Raw genomic sequence first — 15,760 nt, 5'->3', positions numbered from 1 at the left:
GAGGGCCCAAACCTGGGTAAACATTGTGTCCCCCGCCTCCTGTTACCATTAGCCTTAGACGCACAGTTCGTGACCCCCTACCCGAGATCCGCCAGTTTTGACACCGACATTGGTGCTTTCATTGAGAGTTACACTGTGTCGTCACCATAAGGCTTGATGGCCCCTTCGATCATCTACAACGATGTGGTCCAGCGTGAGGTTTTCCTCCCCGGACATATCTTCGTATTCGGCGGCTTCGCATTGCGGGCCAACTCGCTTGGCCATCTGGAGCAGATCGATAGCTACGCCCCTGGCCATCAGGTCAGGTTTGGAAGCCTGAATTACACTGCTGACATTCGTGGAGACTTGATCTTCGACGGATTCGAGCCCGCGACAGGTGCACCCTACAGTCGCGACGAGCATGACTTAGATCTGCCATCGGACGGTGTTCAGGAGATCACACCTGCAACTGCCCTGGCTTTAAATCCAGTGGAGATCGCGCCGTCCAAGGACGGGAGGATGGACCCCGCCATGGAGGCCGCACACTCAACGGCGATAGAGCCGAACACAGATTCCACTTCCAATGAGGCCTATGTCATCGGACCCTCGGACTCGTCTCCGACCATAGGCTCTGAACCGCGTGCATCTGTGCCCATCGGATCTAACCGGGCACCAATCATGGAGTTTAGCTCCGCAGATATCTTTCAGCACTCACCCTTGGGCGATGTGCTAAATTCGTTAAAATCTCTCTCCCTGTCAGGAGACTCCTGGCCGAACTGTGTCCGGCTCGAGTGGGAAGCGGACGACGAAGGAATTCATTGCGCACCCACCACCCACTTAATAGCCACTGTTAATGACTTAACCAACATGCTTGATTTCGACTCCGAAGACATCGACGGTATGAACGGTGATGCCGGAGAAGAACAGGAACCACCGCCCATAGGGCGCTGGACAGCCACCTCATCATATGACATATATATGGTGGACACACCCAAAGAAAACAATGGCGAGGGTAAAAAGGATGCAACGGAGGATAATCCTCTTGAGAATCAACCAAAGCGCCAACGTCAGCGGCGCCGCTCTAAACCCCATCATAGCAAAAACAACGATAACAACATAAGAAAGAATAACACCCCGGATGATGCTTAGAGATAACGACGACCCTGTGGTGTTGGGGAACGTTGCAGAAAATAAAAAATTTCTACGCTTCACCAAGATCAATCTATGGAGTCATCTAGGAACGAGAGAGAGGAGTGCATCTACATACCCTTGTAGATCGCGAGCGGAAGCGTTCAAGAGAACGGGGTTGAAGGAGTAGTACTCGTCGTGATCCAAATCACCGAAGATCCTAGTGCTGAACGGACAACACCTCCGCGTTCAACACACGTACGGTTGGGAAGACGTCTCCTCCTTCTTGATCCAGGAAGGGGGAAGGAGAGGTTGATGGAGATCCAGCAGTACGACGGCGTGGTGGTGGAAGCAACGGCGATCTCGGCAGGGCTTCGCCAAACTCAGCGAGAGGGAGAGGTGGTACGGGGGGAGAGGGAGGCATCAGGGACTAGGGTGCGGCTTCCCTCCCTCCCCCCTCTTTATATAGGGGGCCTAGGGGGTGCGCCGGCCCCCTAGATATCCCATCTTAAGGGGGGCGGTGGCCTAGGGGGGGACTTGCCCCCCAAGTCAAGTGGGGCGCCCCCACCCCTAGGGTTTCCAACCCTAGGCGCAGGGGAGGCCCAAGGGGGGCCCACCAGCCCACCAGGGGCTGGTTCCCCTACCACTTCAGCCCATGTGGCCCTCCGGGATAGGTGGCCCCACCCGGTGGACCCCCGGGACCCTTCCAGTGGTCCCGGTACAATACCGGTGAACCCCGAAACTTTCCCGGTGACCGAAACTTGACTTCGTATATACAATTCTTCACCTCCGGACCATTCCAGAACTCCTCGTGACGTCCGGGATCTCCCTGGGACTCCTAACAACTTTCGGGTTTCTGCATACTAATATCTCTACAACCCTAGCGTCACCGAACCTTAAGTGTGTAGACCCTACGGGTTCGGGAATCATGCAGACATGACCGAGACAGCTCTCCGGCCAATAACCAACAGCGGGATCTGGATACCCATGTTGGCTACCACATATTCCACGATGATCTCATCGAATGAACCACGATGTCGAGGATTCAAGTAATCCCGTATACAATTCCCTTTGTCAATCGGTACGTTACTTGCCCGAGATTCGATCGTTGGTATCCCAATACCTCGTTCAATCTCGTTACCGGCAAGTCACTTTACTCGTACCGTAATGCATGATCCCATGACCAACCACTTGATCACACTGAGCTCATTATGATGATGCATTACCGAGTGTGCCCAGAGATACCTCTCTGTCATACGGAGTGACAAATCCCAGTCTCGATCCGTGTCAACCCAACAAATACTTTTGGGGATACCCGTAGTATACCTTTATAGTCACCCAGTTACGTTGTGACATTTGGTATACCCAAAGCACTCCTACGGTATCCGGGAGTTACACGATCTCATGGTCTAAGGAAATGATACTTGACATCAGAAAAGCTCTAGCAAATGAACTACACGATCCTGTGCTATGCTTAGGATTGGGTCTTGTCCATCACATCATTCTCCTAATGATGTGATCCCGTTATCAATGACATCCAATGTCCATAGTCAGGAAACCATGACTATCTATTGATCAACGAGCTAGTCAACTAGAGGCTTACTAGGGACATGTTGTGGTCTATGTATTCACACATGTATTACGATTTCTGGATAACACAATTATAGCATGAATAATAGAAAATTATCATGAACAAGGAAATATAATAATAATCATCTTATTATTGCCTCTAGGGCATATTTCCAACAGTCTCCCACTCGCACTAGAGTCAATAATCTAGTTACATTGTGATGAATTGAACACCCATAGAGTTCTGGTTGTTATCATGTTTTTGCTCGTGGAAGAGGTTTAGTCAACGGATCTGCGACATTCAGATCCATATGCACTTTGCAAATATCTATGTCTCCATCTTGAACATTTTCACGAATGGAGTTGAAGCGACGCTTGATGTGCCTGGTCTTCTTGTGAAACCTGGGCTCCTTGGCAAGGGCAATAGCTCCAGTGTTGTCACAGAAGAGAGAGATCGGCCCCGACGCATTGGGTATGACTCCTAGGTCGGTGATGAACTCCTTCATCCGTATTGCTTCATGCGCTGCCTCCGAGGCTGCCATGTACTCCGCTTCACATGTAGATCCCACCACGACGCTTTGCTTGCAACTGCACCAGCTTACTGCCCCTCCATTCAAAATATACACGTATCCGGTTTGTGACTTAGAGTCATCCAGATCTGTGTCGAAGCTAGCGTCGACGTAACCCTTTACGACGAGCTCTTCGTCACCTCCATAAATGAGAAACATATCCTTAGTCCTTTTCAGGTACTTCAGAATATTCTTGACCGCTGTCCAGTGTTCCATGCCGGGATTACTTTGGTACCTTCCTATCAAACTTACGGCAAGGTTTACATCAGGTCTGGTACACAGCATGGCATACATAATAGACCCTATAGCCGAGGCATAGGGGATGACACTCATCTTTTCTCTATCTTCTGCCGTGGTCGGGCATTGAGCCGAGCTCAATTTCACAGCTTGCAACACAGGCAAGAACCCCTTCTTGGACTGATCCATATTGAACTTCTTCAATATCTTATCAAGGTATGTGCTTTGTGAAAGACCTATGAGGCGTCTCAATCTATCCCTATAGATCTTGATGCCTAATATGTAAGCAGCTTCTCCAAGGTCCTTCATTGAAAAACACTTATTCAAGCAGGCCTTAATGCTGTCCAAAAGTTCTATATCATTTCCATCAAAAGTATGTCATCTACATATAATATGAGAAATGCTACAGAGCTCCTACTCACTTTCTTGTAAACGCAAGCTTCTCCATAAGTCTGCATAAACCCAAACTCTTTGATCATCTCATCAAAGCAAATGTTTCAACTCCGAGATGCTTGCACCAGCCCATAAATGGATCGCTGGAGTTTGCATACCTTGTTAGCATTCTCAGGATCGACAAAACCTTCCGGCTGCATCATATACAGTTCTTCCTTAAGATAGCCATTAAGGAATGCTGTTTTGATGTCCATTTGCCATATCTCATAATCATAGTATGCAGCAATTGCTAACATGATTCGGATGGACTTCAGCTTCGCTACGGGAGAGAAAGTCTCATCGTAGTCAACCACTTGAACTTGTCGATAACCCTTAGCAACAAGTCAAGCTTTACAGATGGTAACATTACCATCCGCGTCCGTCTTCTTCTTAAAGATCCATTTGTTTTCTATCGCTCGCCGATCATCGGGCAAGTCTGTCAAAGTCCATACTTTGTTTTCATACATGGATCCTATCTCGGATTGCATGGCTTCAAGCCATTTGTTGGAATTTGGGCCCGCCATTGCTTCTTCATAGTTTGAAGGTTCACCGTTGTCTAACAACATGATTTCCAGGACAGGGTTGCCATACCACTCTGGTGTGGAACGTGTCCTCGTGGACCTACGAAGTTCAGTAGTAACTTGATCCGAAGTACCTTGATCATCATCATTAGTTTCCTCTCTAGTCGGTGCAGGCACCACATGAACATCTTCCCGAGCTGCGCTACTTTCCGGTTCAAGAGGTAGTACTTCATCAAGTTCCACTTTCGTCCCACTTACTTCTTTTGAGAGAAACTCTTTCTCCAGAAAGGACCCGTTCTTGGCAACAAAGATCTTGCCTTCGAATCTGAGGTGGAAGGTATACCCAATGGTTTCCTTAGGGTATCCTATGAAGACGCATTTTTCCGACTTGGGTTCGAGATTTTCAGGTTGAAGTTTCTTGACATAAGCATCGCATCCCCAAACTTTAAGAAACGACAACTTAGGTTTCTTCCCAAACCATAATTCATACGGTGTCGTCTCAAGGGATTTAGACGGTGCCCTATTTAAAGTGAATGTAGTTGTCTCTAAAGGTATCCCCAAAATGATAGCGGTAAATCGGTAAGAGACATCATAGACCGCACCATATCCAATAAAGTGCGATTACGACGTTCGGACACACTATTACGCTGAGGTGTTCCAGGCGACGTGAGTTGTGAAACAATTCCACATTTCCTTAAGTGCCCACCAAATTTGTGACTTAAATATTCTCCTCCACGATCTGATCGTAAGAACTTTATTTTTTGGTCACATTGATTCTCTACCTCGTTCTGAAATTCCTTGAACTTTTCAAAGATCTTAGACTTGTGTTTCATCAAGTAAACATACCCATATCTACTTAAGTCATCAGTGAGGGTGAGAACATAACGATAGCCACCGCGAGCCTCAACGCTTATTGGACCGCACACATCAGTATGTATAATTTCCAATAAGTTGGTTGCTCGCTCCATTGTTCCGGAGAACGGAGTCTTGGTCATTTTACCCATGAGGCATGGTTCGCACGTGTCAAATGATTCCAAATCAAGAGACTCCAAAAGTCCATCTGTATGGAGCTTCTTCATGCGTTTAACACCAATGTGACCAAGGCGGCAGTGCCACAGATATGTGGGACTATCATTATCAATCTTACATTTTTGGTATTCACACTATGAATATGTGTAACATCACGTTCGAGATTCATTAAGAATAAACCATTGACCAGCGGGGCATGACCATAAAATATATCTCTCATATAAATAGAACAACCATTATTCTCGGATTTAGATGAGTAGCCATCTCGTATTAAACGAGATCCAGATACAATGTTCATGCTCAAAGCTGGCACTAAATAACAATTATTGAGGTTTAAAACTAATCCCGTAGGTAAATGTAGAGGTAGCGTGCCGACGGCGATCACATCGACCTTGGAACCATTCCCGACGCGCATCGTCACCTCGTCCTTCGCCAGTCTCCGCTTATTCCGCAGCTCCTGTTTGAGTTACAAATATGAGCAACCGCACCGATATCAAATACCCAGGAGCTAGTACGAGTTCTGGTAAGGTACACATCAATTACATGTATATCACATATACCTTTAGTGTTGCCGGCCTTCTTGTCCGCTAAGTATTTGGGGCAGTTCCGCTTCCAGTGACCCTTCTCTTTGTAATAAAAGCACTCAGTCTCAGGCTTGGGTCCATTCTTTGGCTTCTTCCTGGCAACAGGCTTACCGGGCGCGGCAACTTCCTTGCCGTCCTTCTTGAAGTTCTTCTTACCCTTGCCTTTCTTGAACTTAGTGGTTTTATTGACCATCAACACTTGATGTTCCTTTTTGATTCCCACCTCCACTGATTTCAGCATTCAAAATACTTCAGGAATAGTTTTCACCATCCCCTGCATATTGTAGTTCATCACAAAGCTCTTGTAGCTAGGTGGGAGCGACTGAAGGATTCTGTCAATGACCGCCTCGTCCGGGAGGTTAATGTCCAGCTGGGACAAGCGGTTGTGCAACCCAGACATTTTGAGTATGTGCTCACTGACAGAACTATTTTCCTCCATCTTACAACTGTAGAACTTGTCGGAGACTTCATATCTCTCGACCCGGGCATGAGCTTGAAAAACCACTTTCAGCTCTTCGAACATCTCATATGCTCCGTGTTTCTCAAAACGCTTTTGGAGCCCCGGTTCTAAGCTGTAAATCATGCCGCACTGAACGAGGGAGTAATCATCAGCACGTGACTGCCAAGCGTTCATAACGCCTAGGTTCTATGGGATGGGTGCTTCACCTAGCAGTGCTTCTAGGACATATGCTTTCTTGGCAGCTATGAGGATGATCCTCAGGTTCCGGACCCAGTCCGTATAGTTGCTGCCATCATCTTTCAGCTTGGTTTTCTCTAGGAACGCGTTGAAGTTGAGGTTGACATGAGCGTTGGCCATTTGATCTACAAGACATTTTGCAAAGGTTTTTGGACTAAGTTCATGATAATTAAGTTCATCTAATCAAATTATTTAATGAACTCCTACTCAGATTAGACATCCCTCTAGTCATCTAAGTGATACATGATCCGAGTCAACTAGGCCGTGTCCGATCATCACGTGAGACAGACTAGTCATCATCGGTGAACATCTGCATGTTGATTGTATCTTCCATACGACTCATGTTCGACCTTTCGGTCTCTTGTGTTCCGAGGCCATGTCTATACATGCTAGGCTCGTCAAGTTAACCTAAGTGTTTTGCATGTGTAAATCTGTCTTACACCCGTTGTATGTGGACGTTGGAATCTATCACACCCGATCATCACGTGGTGCTTCGGAACAACGGACTTCCGCAACAGCGCACAGTTAGGGGGAACACTTTCTTGAAATTATTATGAGGGATCATCTTATTTACTACCGTCATTCTAAGCAAATAAGATGCAAAAACATGATAAACATCACATGCAATCAAATAGTGACATGATATGGCCAATATCATATAGCTCCTTTGATCTCCATCTTCGGGGTGCCATGATCATCTTCGTCACCGGCATGACACCATGATCTCCATCATCGTGTCTCCATGAAGTTGCTCGCCAACTATTACGTCTACTACTATGGCTAACGGTTTAGCAATAAAGTAAAGTAGTTACATGGCGTTTAATCATTGACACGCAGGTCATACAATAATTAAGACAACTCATATGGCTCCTGCCGGTTGTCATACTCATCGACATGCAAGTCGTGATTCCTGTTACAAGAACATGATCTCATACATCACATATATATATATCATTCATCACAACCTTTTGGCCATATCACATCACAAGGCATATGCTGCAAAAACAAGTTAGATGTCTTCTAATTGTTGTTGCATGTTTTACATGGCTGCAATAGGGTTCTAACAAGAACGTTTCTTACCTACGTAAAAGCCACAACGTGATATGCCAATTTCTATTTATCCTTCATAAGGACCCTTTTCATCGAATCCGATCCGACTAAAGTGGGAGAGACAGACATCCGCTAGCCACCTTATGCAACTAGTGCATGTCAGTGGTGGAACCTGTCTCACGTAAGCGTACGTGTAAGGTCGGTCCGGACCGCTTCATCCCATGATGCCGCCGAAACAAGATAAGACTAGTAGTGGCAAGAAAATTGACAACATCTATGCCCACAACAAATTTGTGTTCTACTCGTGCAAAGAAAACTACACATAGACCTGGCTCATGATGCCACTGTTGGGGAACGTTGCAGAAAATAAAAAATTTCTACGCTTCACCAAGATCAATCTATGGAGTCATCTAGCAACGAGAGAGAGGAGTGCATCTACATACCCTTGTAGATCGCGAGCGGAAGCGTTCAAGAGAATGGGGTTGAGGGAGTCGTACTCGTCGTGATCCAAATCACCAAAGATCCTAGTGCTGAACGGACAGCACCTCCGCGTTCAACACATGTACGGGTGGGAAGACGTATCCTCCTTCTTGATACAACAAGGGGGAAGGAGAGGTTGATGGACATCCAGCAGCACGACGGCGTGGTGGTGGAAGCAGCGGCGATCTCGGCAGGGCTTCGCCAAGCTCAGCGAGAGGGAGAGGTGGTACGGGGGGAGAGGGAGGCGCCAGGGACTAGGGTGCGACTGCCCTCCCTCCCCCCTCTTTATATAGGGGGCCTAGGGGGTGCACCGGCCCCCTAGAGATCCCATCTCAAGGGGGGCGGCGGCCTAGGGGGGGGGACTTGGCCCCCAAGTCAAGTGGGGCGCCCCCACCCCTAGGGTTTCCAACCCTTGGCGCAGGGGAGGCCCAAGGGGAGCGCACCAGCCCACCAGGGGCTGGTTCCCCTCCCACTTCAGACCATGTGGTCCTCCAGGATAGGTGGCCCCACCCGGTGGACCCCCGGGACCCTTCCGGTGGTCCCGGTACCATACCGGTGAACCCCGAAACTTTCCCGGTGACCAAAACTGGACTTCCTATATACAATTATTCACCTTCGGACCATTCCGGAACTCCTTGTGACGTCCGGGATCTCATCCGGGACTCCGAACAACGTTCGGGTTTCCGCATACTAATATCTCTACAACCCTAGCGTCACCGAACCTTAAGTGTGTAGACCCTACGGGTTCGGGAATCATGCAGACATGACCGAGAGAGCTCTCCGGCCAATAACCAACATCGGGATCTGGATACCCATGTTGGCTCCCACATATTCCATGATGATCTCATCGAATGAACCACGATGTCGAGGATTCAAGTAATCCCGTATACAATTCCCTTTGTCAATCAGCACGTTACTTGCCCGAGATTCGATCATTGGTATCCCAATACCTCGTTCAATCTCGTTACCGGCAAGTCACTTTACTCGTACCATAATGCATGATCCCATGACCAACCACTTGATCACATTGAGATCATTATGATGATGCATTACCGAGTGGGCCCAGAGATACCTCTCCGTCATACGGAGTGACAAATCCCAGTCTTGATTCGTGTCAACCCAACAGATACTTTCGGGGATACCCATAGTATACCTTTATAGTCACCCAGTTACGTTGTGACGTTTGGTATACCCAAAGCACTCCTACGGTATCCGGGAGTTACACGATCTCATGGTCTAAGGAAATGATACTTGACACTGGAAAAGCTCTAGCAAACGAACTACACGATCTTGTGCTATGCTTAGGATTGGGTCTTGTCCATCACATCATTCTCCTAATGATGTGATCCCGTTATCAATGACATCAAATGTCCATAGTCGGGAAACCATGACTATCTATTGATCAACGAGCTAGTCAACTAGAGGCTTACTAGGGACATGTTGTGGTCTATGTATTCACACATGTATTACGATTTCTGGATAACACAACTATAGCATGAATAATAGACAATTATCATGAACAAGGAAATATAATAATAATCATTTTATTATTGCCTCTAGGGCATATTTCCAACACGTGGACCCAGCGATGGAGCAGGCTAAGCAAGGGGACAGCAAACACAATCCGGGGCCGCTGCTCGATCACAATGATGCCGAAGACAAATCTTATAAACCTCTCTCCGGAGAGGAGAACAGTTTGGATGATGGTGCACACATCATCCCGGAAAAGTATTTGGAACAATAGCACTTCCACAAAAGGCTTATTGCCACCGCGAGGAGCTTGAAGAAGCAGAAGCAACAGCTTAAAGCTACGCAGGATACGCTCAACCACAGATGGAACAAAGTGCTCAACACTGACGAAATATATGGCGGTGATCGCCACACAAAGAGCTATCCAAAACGCAAGCTGCTGCCCGAATTTGACAACAAGGCTATGGCTCCCATTCCGCCAAAAAACAATACGGCAGATCTGCCGGACTGACCACCCCGTGGCCGAGACAGAGCGGCTAATGACGCCGCACACAAGTCAGCACACGACCTACGTGAGCACCTGGACAAAAGAGCTAGTATGGCCAGGTCCATCTATGGATCTAGGAAACGTGTTCCTACGTAGGATCACGGCCACCAAACCAACTATACTGATTGACTACCAGCTCGGAATCAAGACCGAACACTACAACCGTCGGACGCACGCCACGACACATCCAAGTACAGGGGTGCCGCACACCCCCTGTGCTTCACCGATGAGGTGCTGGATCATGAATTTGCAGAGGGGTTTAAACCCATAAACATCGAGGCATACGACGGAATGACAGACCCTGCAGTCTGGATTGAGGACTTTATTCTTCACCATTCATATGGCTCGCGGAGACGATCTCCACGCCATCAAATACCTGCCCCTCAAGTTGAAAGGACCAGCTCGGCACTGGTTGAAAAGCCTCCCCAAAAGTTCAATTGGAAGTTGGGAGGAACTCGAGGACGCTTTCAGGGCTAATTTTCAAGGGACCTATGTCCGACCTCTGGATGCAGACGATTTATGTCACATAATCCAACAACCCGGAGAGTCAGCCCGTAAGCTTTGGAATAGATTTCTAACCAAGAAGAACCAAATCGTTGACTGCCCGAATGTTGAAGCCCTAGCAGCTTTCAAACACAGTGTCCGGGAGGAATGGCTTGCCAGACACCTCGGCCAGGAAAAGCCGAGGACAATGGCAGCCCTAACAACTCTTATGACCCGCTTTTGCGCGGGTGAGGATAGCTGGTTGGCCCGCAGCGGCACCAGCAACCTAGGCACATCCGAAATCAGGGATGGTAATGGAAAGCCACGACGCAATAAAAACAAGCATCGAAATAATGAAGACAAGCCAGACAACACAGCGGTAAACGCCGGTTCAGGGGCTCTAGACCCGGTCAACGGAAAAAGCCATTTAAAGGCAGCAGAGATGGACCGTCCAGCCTAAATAAAATTCTTGACAGGTCCTGTCAGATTCATCGCACCCCCGAGAAACCTCTGAATCACACCAACAGAGAATGCTGGGTCTTCAAGTAGGCCGGCAAACTAAACGCCGAACACAAGGGGAGGGAGCCACCAAGTGAAGACGAGGACGAACCTCACCAGCCGAACACTGGGGGACAGGAAAAATTTCCACCGGAGGTCAAAACAGTGAATATGATTTACGCCACCCACATACCAAAGAGGAAGCGCAAACGCGCACTCCGAGATGTATATGCTATAGAACCAGTCGCCCCCAAATTCAATCCATGGTCGGCCTGCCCGATCACTTTCGATCGCAGGGATCATCCGACTAGTATCCGGCATGGAGGTTCGGCCGCCTGGTGCTCGACCCAATAATTGACGGATACCATCTCACCCGAGTCCTCATGGACGACGGCAGTAGTCTTAACCTGATATATTAGGACACTGTCTGCAAGATGGGGATAGACCCGTCAAGAATCAACCAAAGCAGTACTACCTTTAAAGGAGTAATACCAGGCGTAGAGGCCCGCTGTACGGGCTCTTTGACGTTAGAGGTTGTATTCAGTTCTCCTGACAACTTTGGAAGCGAAGAACTAATCTTTGACATTGCTCCGTTCCGAAGCGGCTATCATGCACTACTCGTAAGAACGGCCTTTGCTCGCGTCAATGTAGTACCGCATTATGCTTATCACAAACTTAAGATGCCCGGTCCACGTGGTGTCATCACAATCAGCGAAAAAAACAGAGCATTCTCTTCATGCGGAAGATTACGTGGCGGCTTTAGCAGCCGAACCACTGAACGGCCCCTCCAATCCGAGTAAATCATCGGTCTTCAAGACCACATACACGACTAGACGTGTTCGGCGCACACCTAGTTATAGCAGCCCAAATAAACCTGAGCTCGATTAACGACTATGCCCCCATATGTGGTGCTGGGGGCTGCCCGAATGTAAAGGGTCCATAGTTCGGCTTGATCCTATTTACACTCAAGAAATTGAATTTTCACGGTTCATTAAGTTCAACCGACATTACGCACAGTCACACCAGAATCTTTCACCTGGGTTTTTCCTTTTTTTTAACAGGTGACCATCGTGCTACACCGTTCAAAGATATGGCACAACAGAGAAAAAGGTGCAGACGTACAGGAGGGCCCCGTCCAAAGGTTTCTTTTTAGATTAAGACCCTGTGTAAACCTTTTTTATTGTCTCTTGTTGTCTCTCCCCCTCTTGGCACTTAAAATAACCACGAGGAATACTGACGTATCCGGTGAGCTTATGGTTCACCGTTCTAAAATAGACGTTACAGAAACAACAACCAGTGTGTTTTTGAGATCTATGCTCTTGATATGTCTCCAATGTATCCATGATTTTTGATTGTTCCGTGCTATTATATTACTTGTTTTGGATGTTTATAGGCTTTACTTTACACTTTTATATAAATTTTGGGACTAACCTACTAATCGGAGGCCCAACCCGTATTGCTGTTTTTTTGGCCTATTTCAGTGTTTCGAAGAAAAGGAATATCAAACGCCAAACGGAATGAAACCTTCGGGAGCGTGATTTTTGGAACGAACATGATCCAGAGGACTTGGAGTGCAAGTCAATAAGTTGGTGAGGCGGCCACGAGGGTGGAGGGCGCGCCCTCCTATCTCGTGGGCCCCTCGGGCATCCACCGACGTACTTATTCCTCCTATATATACCCACGTACCCTGAAAACATCAAGGGCGATCACGAAAAGCTATTTCCACCACCGCAACCTTCTGTATCCGCGATATCCCATCTTGGAGCCTTCGGCGGCGCTCCGCCAGAGGGGGAATCGACCACGGAGGGCTTCTACATCAACACCATAGCCTCTCCGATGAGTTGTGAGTAGTTTACCACAGACCTTCGGGTCCATAATTATTAGCTAGATGGCTTCTTCTCTCTCTTTGATTCTCAATACAAAGTTCTCCTTCCTCTTCTTGGAGATCTATTCGATGTAACTCTTTTTGCAGTGTGTTTGTCGAGATCCGATGAATTGTGGGTTTATGATCAAGTTTATCTATGAGAAATATTTGAATCTCCTCTGAATTCTTTTATGTGTGATTAAGTTATCTTTGCAAGTCTCTTCGAATTATCAGTTGGTTTGGCCTACTAGATTGATCTTTCTTGCAATGGGAGAAGTGCTTAGCTTTGGGTTCAATCTTGCGGTGTCCTTTCCTAGTGAGAGCAGGGGCAGCAAGGCACGTATTGTATTTTTGCCATCGAGGATAAAAAGATGGGGTTTATATCATATTGGATGAGTTTATCCCTCTACATCATGTCATCTTTCTTAATGCATCACTCTGTTCTTATGAACTTAATACTCTAGATGCATGCTAGATAGCGGTCAATGTGTGGAGTAATAGTAGTAGATGCATTCAGGAGTCGGTCTACTTGTCACGGACGTGATGCCTATATACATGATCATGCCTAGATAATCTCATAATTATTCGCTTTTCTATCAATTTCTCAACAGTAATTTGTTCACCCACCGTAATACTTATGCTATCTTGAGAGAAGCCACTAGTGAAACCTATGGCCCCCGGGTCTATCTTTTATCATCTAAGCTTTAAACCTACTTTTATTTGCATCTTTACTTTTCCAATCTATATTATAAAATACCAAAAATATATTTATCTTATTCTTATCATACTATCTCTATCAGATCTCACTTTTGCAAGTGGTCGTGAAGGGATTGACAACCCCTTTATTGCGTTGGTTGCGAGTTTTTTGTTTGTTTGTGTAGGTGTGTGGGACTTTTGAGGAGCCTCCTACTGGATTGATACCTTGGTTCTAAAAACTGAGGGATATACTTACGCTACTATTGCTGCATCACCCTTTCCTCTTCAAGGAAAACCAACGCAAGCTCAAGATGTAGCAGCTCTCACCACATGCACTCTTTCGTCATGCTGGATTGATGCACGTACCTTGAAATTCTGGGTTCATTATCAAGGGTGTTACTCAGCCCAGTATATGTTGTAAAGTCCGAATACCTTCGGGAGTGTTCGGCATCGCGAGTTCAGCTCCGAATCATGTCTTTGGTCAATAGTTGGGTTTGCCCGACTCCCATGTTTTGCTACCTTACGTTCCGCTATATCGGCTAAGGTGGCACAAGGAGAACTACTGCGATTGTGCCCTGGTTCATCTTGGTGAGCACCTTAGTAGAGAAAGCCGAAAATTGACTGTCATGATAAAGCGAGAGACTGGTCAACCACTCGATGACTCAGCGGAATCTTCGTGTTTCCTCCGCATTAACGAAGGACCTGTTTCCCGGTCACGTATGTAAACGCACCGTATTCGGATAAATGCGGACATACCAGGGGCTATATAGTAGTCCCACCGTCAAACTCCTATGGCTAAGTGAAAGTGTTAAAGCTATATAGTCCGATTGCCTCGTTCGGTGCGCTACCACCTCCTTAATGGACCAAGACGCTGGATCAAGTGTGATTACGCGCTTTGTCGAACACCCCCGCATTATATGCGAGGGGGCTGAAGCCGACGACTGCAAACTTTCAAGTTATATACATATATACATAAGCGGTCACACAGGAGGCACTACAATACTCTACGGGCAAAAGTATAAATATGGCCTTTATTATCAAAAGCATTGTTTTTACAATCAAGATACATGTCACTCGAACATGGTATTCTTTGAGCACTGAGCCTCTATTAAACGGGCACCTTCTAAGACTTCTTCAAAATAGTGCTCAAGCGAGTCCTGGCCCCTGGGCGGACCTCTGGTTGCAATATCGGTGGCCTCCATCTTCGCCCAATATGTCTTAACACGGGCAAGGGCCATCCGCGCACCCTCTATCCACGCCGACCTCTTGATAGCGTGGATATGCGGCACAACACGAATAAATTGTTGCACCAAACCAAAATAACTATCCGGACTTGGTTCCTTCGGCCACAGGTGATCCACGACGGCCTTCATGGCAAGCCCGGATAACCTATGGAGCTCGGCCCATTCGGCCATTTGCTCATTCAATAGCAGCGAACGCCTTGGAGTACTGAACTACGACCAGAACAATCTTTCCACTTCACGATCTTCTCGATCTTTGAAATATTGTGTCGCATCTGTAGCAGTCTTTGCCAAATCTAAGTATGCATCTGAAGAACTCCACAATTGATCAAGAGGGGCATACTTCAGCTCACCGAATTTCATTCGCAATAAAAAGGGCTTCCCAGCCGAGATATCACCGGCTTGCCGAAGCTCCTCCCGCACCGCTTTGATCTCAGAGCGAGTTTCCTTTGCTGCTTGTAAGGCCTTCTTTAGGTCAGCCGTTTTCATTTGGTTTTCCCTTTAGAGGAGCTCATATCGGCAGGCGACATTTTGTAGCTCAAGAGCCATGTTGGCTATTTTATTCTCACTCTAGCGATGAGCAGCCTGTTCGGCTTTTAATACATCAGCTGCCTTCATGGCGGCCGCATTGCTTCTCCTAGCTTGCTCCTTGGCCTAGGCAAGCTCTGCCCGAAGTGTCTCCATAG

The sequence above is a fragment of the Triticum dicoccoides genome, chromosome 2B, assembly GCF_002162155.2.
Source record: "Triticum dicoccoides isolate Atlit2015 ecotype Zavitan chromosome 2B, WEW_v2.0, whole genome shotgun sequence".
Lineage (NCBI taxonomy): Eukaryota > Viridiplantae > Streptophyta > Magnoliopsida > Poales > Poaceae > Triticum > Triticum dicoccoides.
The sequence above is the reverse complement of the archived record's forward strand: the minus strand, read 5'-3'. Positions refer to the sequence as shown.